The 8,240-nt window shown below is 39.6% G+C and overlaps 2 non-coding genes and 1 pseudogene across 2 annotated transcripts; all 3 read left to right on the forward strand.

Annotated features, from left to right (window-relative positions):
• Positions 1-2,665: 2,665 nt before the first annotated feature.
• LOC115389368 (U2 spliceosomal RNA) lies at positions 2,666-2,856 on the forward strand. The gene has a single exon (XR_003931596.1). It is a non-coding gene; the product is annotated as a U2 spliceosomal RNA (small nuclear RNA).
• Positions 2,857-4,699: 1,843 nt separating this feature from the next.
• LOC115389369 (U2 spliceosomal RNA) lies at positions 4,700-4,890 on the forward strand. The gene has a single exon (XR_003931597.1). It is a non-coding gene; the product is annotated as a U2 spliceosomal RNA (small nuclear RNA).
• Positions 4,891-5,825: 935 nt separating this feature from the next.
• Positions 5,826-5,973, forward strand: LOC115389370 (uncharacterized; annotated as a pseudogene).
• Positions 5,974-8,240: the final 2,267 nt, after the last annotated feature.

The following is an 8,240-nucleotide window of genomic DNA, read 5'->3' on the forward strand; positions in this document are numbered from 1 at the left end:
GCCTGACAATAAGTTATTCTTTGCTTTATACATTACTTGAATGGTTTTGAACTCCACAAGGTCAATTTATTTCAGAGTTTTGGATTGTAAAAATAATGGATTGGTGTGTTCACAAAAGCCAACATTGTGAACAATCCTTACGAACTTGCATATAAGCCCCCCTGGAGTCAGAGGATACACCAGGGACACAGATAGACACACAGTCATTCTTACATTCAATTTACCGTACAAGTCACTAAATGAATGCAAACACTTTTTTTGGACTGAGAATGTAAACTTGAGCCAGAAGTTGGACTTAAACCAGATGTATTCTGACTGGGAGACAATGATGCTATAAAGTACATAAAGGTGCAGCCCAATGAAAACCCTTAAAATAAAGAATAATTTCAATGTAACTTGAAACAAACCTCAATATGATGACCTTGTCAGACTGGCCAGTTTGATTGCTCTGCCTCATTTACTCACTCAAAGGTGAAGCTGTGGCTTTAAATGTTCTACTTCAGCGTGCTTCACATGGGGAAAACAATAAGCTGTGACAGTTGTCGGGATGCCAAGGCTTCAGAGGAGGCAGCTTAATATTTAGTTTTCTTCGCATTGCCGAGAGAAGACCAATAAGTTCCAAAGTGTGGTATTTACTATCAATGTGTGGTACGCGGCCCCCCAGTGGTCCGCTTATATATTGCAGATGGGCATTGTGAGGTGGATTAAATAAATGCATAAAAAGTATTCAGTGTCACTACAGAGACAAACGTACACCTAGTGGAAGGTAGATTACATTATCTGTGATTCTTCAGTTTTCTGTTAACCCTGTTTTGTCTTGAAGTTGTTTTTACATTGGAAGACCTCTGACCTTTTCCTCTTCCTTGCTATGAGTGTGAAGCAGGCTTCAGCACCACACTGGAACATGGAATGTAAGGCTCCGTGAGGGTCTCTAATCACATTCAGTGTGGATAGTTGCAGGGAGAAACAAGGAGCACTCCTATGTATTTTGTCTAATTTTTTTTCTTGATGTCTGGGGCAGAGATTTCGACGTTTCAGGTGCATGAGTGTTTTCTAATCATCACATAATTTCTTGCATGGCTTCCAAGAAGGCCTCTGCATTCTTGAGGTTGAAAATGGATGGACCAGGTCAAGTATCTCAGTTATGAGTTACAGTTATTCTTGGAAGACACTGTTAAAGTTATTTGGTATTTTTTATTTCTTCAAAGACAAATGTTGCTACTGTGGTGCATTTAACAGATATACAAACAGATCATTATTAATCTTCAGAAAACACACTAACACATTGGATAAATAGAACCTGGCCCCGATGTTTTGCTTCAGTAGGGCCCCTTCCCAAAAGCACCGTCACTGGACAGCTTCCCTACTGACTGAAAAATCCCACAAATACATTTTAAACTTGAACCATTTTATCCATAAGTGATTTAAGTCTATTTTAAGTAACTGGAATCTCTGTCCAAGTCATAAACTCTTTTTTTCACTGATGTATTAGTTAGAATGTAAATGCAACACAATCTTGGAAAACAGTTTGCATTTTTCTGGCAGATCCTTCGATGTCTCGTGGTGTTTTTCCACAGTGCAAACTGGAGGGGCGCAGTTCGGTCGCGCATGCGCAGTGACAGTAGTTTGAGGCAGTCCTGGAAAATGCGGCTCGTCAGTGTAAGGACGTAAAATGAAGAATCTTTCCGTAAGTTCATATTTGCTCAAGTACTTCGGCATTCTTTCAGCTACCAAAAATTGTGTACCGAACAGTAAGTCAACTAGTCGCTTTTTTCTACTATTACCAGGAAGTAGAATAATTTAATAACCAATTGAAACTGATTGAACTCAGTTTCGTGCGTTTTCAACGTGTTAATGTGTTTCTTAAACCTCTTCAAAAGGTTTTACACAATTGTTGTTTTATTTGCGTCGAATGTGTTGCTTGTACTGTGCTAATTATTAGCTTGTTAGTGATGCCAGGTGTCGAACGGCCGTCGACAGGAACTATTAATGTGGGACTCCTTTGAAACACATGTTAAAATGGCTGAATGTTTATTATTCTTCACGTTTTGGGCCACTATATTTGGAGTGTGCGCAGTAATTTTTTGCTTTATGACGCTCCAGTGTGCAGTCGTGCATTTCATCTCAAACTGAAGCAGTTTGAGTTGAGCAGCCGTGTAAGGCGCGCCAGTACTTCTCCTCTCCACTAGAGGCACTGTGACCACATCTGTGTTTCTCTGCCATCTGGAACCATTGTTTGGTTCCGTTGACACACGGACATGTTATTGTGTGACACTACCCGAGTTATCGTTTGGCTTGAGCGAAACGTTCACCCTACGCTAATTATTTGATTATCTTTCAATTATTTATTGTAGGTAAATAGTACCAAGTTTGTAATGTTCGTTTCAGTAATCCAGAACCTTTTAAAAATTCGATTTCGGTTTTTCTGCTTCTGATTGGATCAGAATGAATGGATCACGTGTCCACAGAGCTCGCGTATCGTTAATATGAAACATTCTTTAATGCCTCTAAAAATATCTGATCAGCAGCAGTGGTGCGGGGAGTGAGTTTTCTTCTTTCTGTCTTGTATGAAGTGTTATGTTTAGATAAGCACGCGTTCGTGTCACACCTGGACTCAGATTGACAGTCCGGAGAATGACTCCCTCTCCTCGAAACAATAATCGGTATCGCTTCTCGGCCTTTTGGCTAAGATCAAGTGTAGTATCTGTTCTTATCAGTTTAATATCTGATACGTCCCCTACCCGGGGACCATATATTAAATTGATTTTTGGAACAGGGAGATGGAATAGGGGCTTGCTCCGTCCACTCCACGCATCGACCTGGTATTGCAGTACCTCCAGGAACGGTGCACCCTCCTCTACTGTTCAAAGAAAATAAAATATACAAAACTAGAAGTTTCCAATAATCGAAAGAGAGTCAGTAGTGAGGAGTATTTACAGGTGCAGGAACAGTTGAATAGTAACTATGGCATGCCAATTTTCGTTCACCTCATTAAATTGTTTAGCATCTTGATGACATGTTGGTAAGCTCACACAGGGGACAGACAACAAAGTGAAACAACAAGTGTCTCTGCTGTCCTGCATCAGACCTCCAGACAAACTCCAGATCAACATGTTTCACAGAGGGTGACAGGAAGACTCTCAGATAATCATGTTATCATGACAGATGAGCCCCAGCTCACCTGTATCAGCAGAGTTTCCAGCCCTCCACTCACGTGCTCCCCTCGTCTCACATTCACTGGAGGAGAGATGTGAAGATCTGCAAAAGGCAGAGCTGATTGTGTTGCTTCCCCTGGAAGATGAACTTCTCATCAAACCTGAAAAAAAATACTCAGTGAGCTGTAGATATTCTGCAGATCAAAACTAAACATAAGACAAACAAAATGGTTATAATTCAAGCAAAACCAAATCACTGTAAAATGTGTTAATATTTCATAGGAGATTATCAGTAATGCACAGTCCTCCAAAGTGATTTAAGTCTATTTTAAATAACTGGAATCTCTGGCCAAGTTATAAACTCTTTTTTCACTGATGTATGTGTTGGAATGTAAATGCAACACAATCTTGGAAAACAGTTTGCATTTTTCTGGCAGATCCTTCGATGTCTCGTGGTGTTTTTCCACAGTGAAAACTGAAAGGCGCCGTTCTGTCGCGCATGCGCAGAGACAGTAGTGAGGTAGTCCAGTGCGGCTCCTCTGTGGAAGGAGGTAAGATGAAGTGCAAATCTTTCTGTAACTTCATATTTGCTCAGGTACTTCGACATTCTTTCAGCTACCAAAAATTGTGTATTCAACTGTAGGTCAACTGGTCGCTTTTTTTTCTACTATTACCAGGAAGTAGAAAAATTTGATTTAATAACCAATTAAAATTGATTGAACTCAGTTTCATGCGATTTTCAACTTGTTAATGTGTTTCTTAAACCTCTTCAAAAGATTTACACAATTGTGGTTTTATTTGCGTCGAATGTGTTACTTGTACTGTTAATTATAGCTTGTTAGTGATGCCTTGTGGTGAACAGCCGTCCACTACTAATGTGGGAATTCTTTGAAACACATGTTAAAATGGCTGAATGTTTATTTTTCTTCACGTTTTGGGCCACTATATTTGGAGTGTGCGCAGTAAATTTTGCTTTCTGACGCTCCAATGTACAGTCGTGCATTGCATCTCAAACTGAAGCAGTTTGAGTTGAGCAGCCGTGTAAGGCGCGCCAGTACTTCTCCTCTCCACTAGAGGCACTGTGACCACATCTGTGTTTGTGCCATCTGGAACCATTGTTTGGTTCCGTTGACACACGGACATGTTATTGTGTGACACTACCCGAGTTATCGCTTGGCTTGAGTGAAATGTTCACCTTACGTTCATTATTTGATTATCTTTCAATTATTTATTATAGGTAAATAGTACCAAGTTTGTAATGTTCGTTTCAGTAATTCAAAACCTTTTAAAAATTCGATTTCGGTTTTTCTGCTTCTGATTGGATCAGAATGGATCACGTGTCCACAGAGCTCGCGTATCATTAAAATGAAACATTCTTTAATGCCTCTAAAAATATCTGATCAGCAGCAGTGGTGCGGGGAGTGAGTTTTCTTCTTTCTGTCTTGTATGAAGTGTCATGTTTAGATAAGCACGCGTTCGTGTCACACCTGGACTCAGATTGACAGTCCGGAGAACGACTCCCTCTCCTCGAGACAGTAATCGGTATCGCTTCTCGGCCTTTTGGCTAAGATCAAGTGTAGTATCTGTTCTTATCAGTTTAATATCTGATACGTCCCCTACCCGGGGACCATATATTAAATTGATTTTTGGAACAGGGAGATGGAATAGGGGCTTGCTCCGTCCACTCCACGCATCGACCTGGTATTGCAGTACCTCCAGGAACGGTGCACCCCCCTCTACTGTTCAAGAAAAATAAGATATACAAATAAAAGTTTCCAATAACCGAAAGAGAGTCGGTAGTGAGGAGTATTTATAGGTACCGGAACAGCTGAAAAGTAACTATGGTATGTCAATAGTCATACACCTCATTAAATTGTTTAGCATCTTGATGACATGTTGGTAAGCTCACACAGGGGACAGACAACAAAGTGAAACAACAAGTGTCTCTGCTGTCCTGCACCAGACCTCCAGACAAACTCCAGATCAAGGTGTTTCCCAGAAGGTGACAGGAACGCTCTGTATTATCAGATGTGTATTTGAACTGTTTTTAACAGTGTAACTTTTCCTCATGTGTGCTTTTTTGGATCTGGTACAACTTGAGTTCCAAGTCATTTCAAGATAATTATTGTTGGTGTCTGTTTTTGGACACTTGATTTCCAGCGGGACACATTTTTGTATAAAGTATGTGCCACCCTGTGGAATCGCATTTCATTCTGGCCAACACACTGAAATTTAAAACATTACTCATCTAAAGGTTGGTGGGAGCAATTGTTCTGCTTGTCACAGAAATGAGTACTGAAAGTGGAGAAACACAACAGGCTTCACACTGAAATATGACAGGGTTACTGCGTTACATTTAACAAAAAAAAAAAAGAAAAGAAAAAACATTTACTGACCAGCATGAAGCGCAAACAAGGAGAAATTGATAATTCCACTGTGCAACTCCTCCCGTTGTCCACCAGATGGCAGCAACACCGCAGGTTTCCTATTTTCTGAGGCCTTTGGGGCCTTGCGTCTTTATTTGATTGGTCGGACCATTGGTGTTGGAGGCAGGCGCGTGCATCAATGGTCAACATGTTCCATTTTGGGAGTGTTGAATGCCCTCATGCACAACTGCATCCCTTGAATTTATGCCAATAAAGTTCATTCTTTGACCGTTTAACTTAATAAATGACTGTTTCCAGCAAAAAACAAATCTGTTCTAATCAGTTTAATATCTGATACGTCATAATAAATTGAATTTCAGAACAGGGAGATGGAATAGGGGCTTGCTCCGTCCACTCCACGCATCAGTACTTCCAGGAACGGTGCACCCCCCTCTGATGTTATTAAAAACTGTCTACTCGTGCTGATAGTACTCTCACTGATGTATTAATCAGTCAGATCTTCAAATGTATTTTTCGTTCTACACTTACAGTCCAATCTTTATCATGATTTGCAAAACCTGTTTTTGAAGTTTGTGTACATTGGATATTGTTTACCTGCACAATATCCTGACTCCGTTTTTTGCAGAGAATGCCAACATTGAAAAATAGCATGTTAATGAAACAGTGCCGTCTATAAAAATGACAATATGTAAACAGGAAGTGCTACAGGCAGATTAAAGCTCTTGATCATCAGATTATTTCCACCATGAAAGGGCTTTAACTAAGTGACTGCTAGAAATGAGTACTTGATGTTAATTTGTTGTTCTTTTTGTTCTTTTTCAGTCAAAATCCAAACCGAACGTCTTCCAGAGGACAGCTGAGGATGACAGGCAGAGCGTCTGAGCCCTCCTGGTACAGACTTCACTGTGACTGTCGGACTGACACGCTGCTTGACCCAAACTCAGAGACTGTGTTCTCATGGCTGATTTGTATTTGACACAGCTGCTTAAAAATAAAATGTTCATATAATGTAACTTTTTGTTCTTGTCTTGTTTTTGTTCCTTCCTGTCTTTTTTTTGTGTCCATATAATGGTGCTGCTTTCTTTCAACGGTAACCCTGACTCAGAATGATACTGAGAAATTAACCCGTACATGTTACTTCTTGCCTCAACTACTGTAACTGGATGTTGGAAATCTGAATAATGCCTCGCTCCCTTGATAAAATGTGTGAATATTGATCGAGTTCCGAAAAATGTTGGAAGTGCTTGGAAATGAAGGCGACCAGCCAATGAACCAGGGGTGGGAAATTTCTTGATGGGCCACATGGAAAACAGCTGAGTCACGAGTTCACCTCAGTTCTGCTCAACACAAATATTTCTCGTGATAGCAGCGGGTTGCATGGACGAGAGATTAAAGTCCCTCTTGTATTTCTCAGGGACTTTTTCCTGCTAATGTGGATTCAGACTTACTTTTATCCAACACAATAACATGAACTATCTGCAGCTTTAACACCAATAAAATGAACGAGAATGGGAAAATGACGACAACAGACAATTTAAAAACATCTACAATTATTTTATTGCCAAACTAAAACTGTCCGTGCTATTTACACTTTACAAGCTATTTGTAAATATGCATCACCAATATAAAAGGTATACATTTATATACATTATTTATATAAAGTCATGTCTTTTTCACCAAAATTCATCGACCTTGTTATTTATTTATAGTCATGTTATTTCCATAGATTAACATCTTGAACAACAGCTATAATAAAATATCACAGATATTTATTCAGGTACAAGTTAACGTCTACTCGATATCATATGTTTGGTAGTAAAACGGTGGTTAATGTTGAAAAACCAAAGGCATTTGAAGCAGTAGGTAGTCAGTTGTGATTTTGTCAGGATCCTTTAAAGTGAAGCAACACTGGGTTCACTGTACATGACAAAAAACTAAATCTTCATTCACAGCACGACAACAACAACCACTTCAAGTACGTGAAAGCACAGGATGGAGCCTGATACTCTGACTTTATTTCTCTTCAGTCGTTGTTCATAGTCTGTAAAATGTCATCATGATCAGAGCTTCTAAACCTTTAAAGTAAGTCAGGATTTATACTTAATTTCACTAAAGCCTGAGAGTTGTGATATAATAAAACTTTCTTTGGGTAAATAAAGCAACCGTGTTTCTTATTTTTATTGCAAGATAAAGCTTCATATCTGTCGGAATTCTCTGAAATCGCCATAGGAAGTCATTGAAACTTGCTCCGTAGGCGTCAGTTTAGGCCTTCCTGTCCCAACCAGGATTCAGCCGTCCATCCCACATCATGTCTAGACTTATTTAAATGTTCCATCAGAAGGAATAATTAAATACTCCCGTTATGTGTAAAAAGTAAGTGCACGTGCAGTCAGTTGGTACCATTGTGGGTGTGAAAGTCCCTCCTGCAACTATCCTTACACATTTGTAAAATTAAGTTGTTGGTTTTTTTTCTTTTTTACTGAAGGAAAACTGGAACAGCTCTTCTTAAAAATCACAGTTACAGCACAGACTGGGACTTCAATACACTCCACGATAACGTGTCAGATGTACAGCGTCACAAATACTACCTATACATGACAGTGATGCAGGAAAAATAGAAGGTTCTGTGCAGGTCAATAAACTGACTACGGTGTATACTGGACCAAAACTCATGCAAAACAAGACTGAGCTAAACACT

The sequence above is a fragment of the Salarias fasciatus genome, chromosome 5 (assembly GCF_902148845.1).
Source record: "Salarias fasciatus chromosome 5, fSalaFa1.1, whole genome shotgun sequence".
Taxonomy (NCBI): Eukaryota; Metazoa; Chordata; class Actinopteri; order Blenniiformes; family Blenniidae; genus Salarias; species Salarias fasciatus.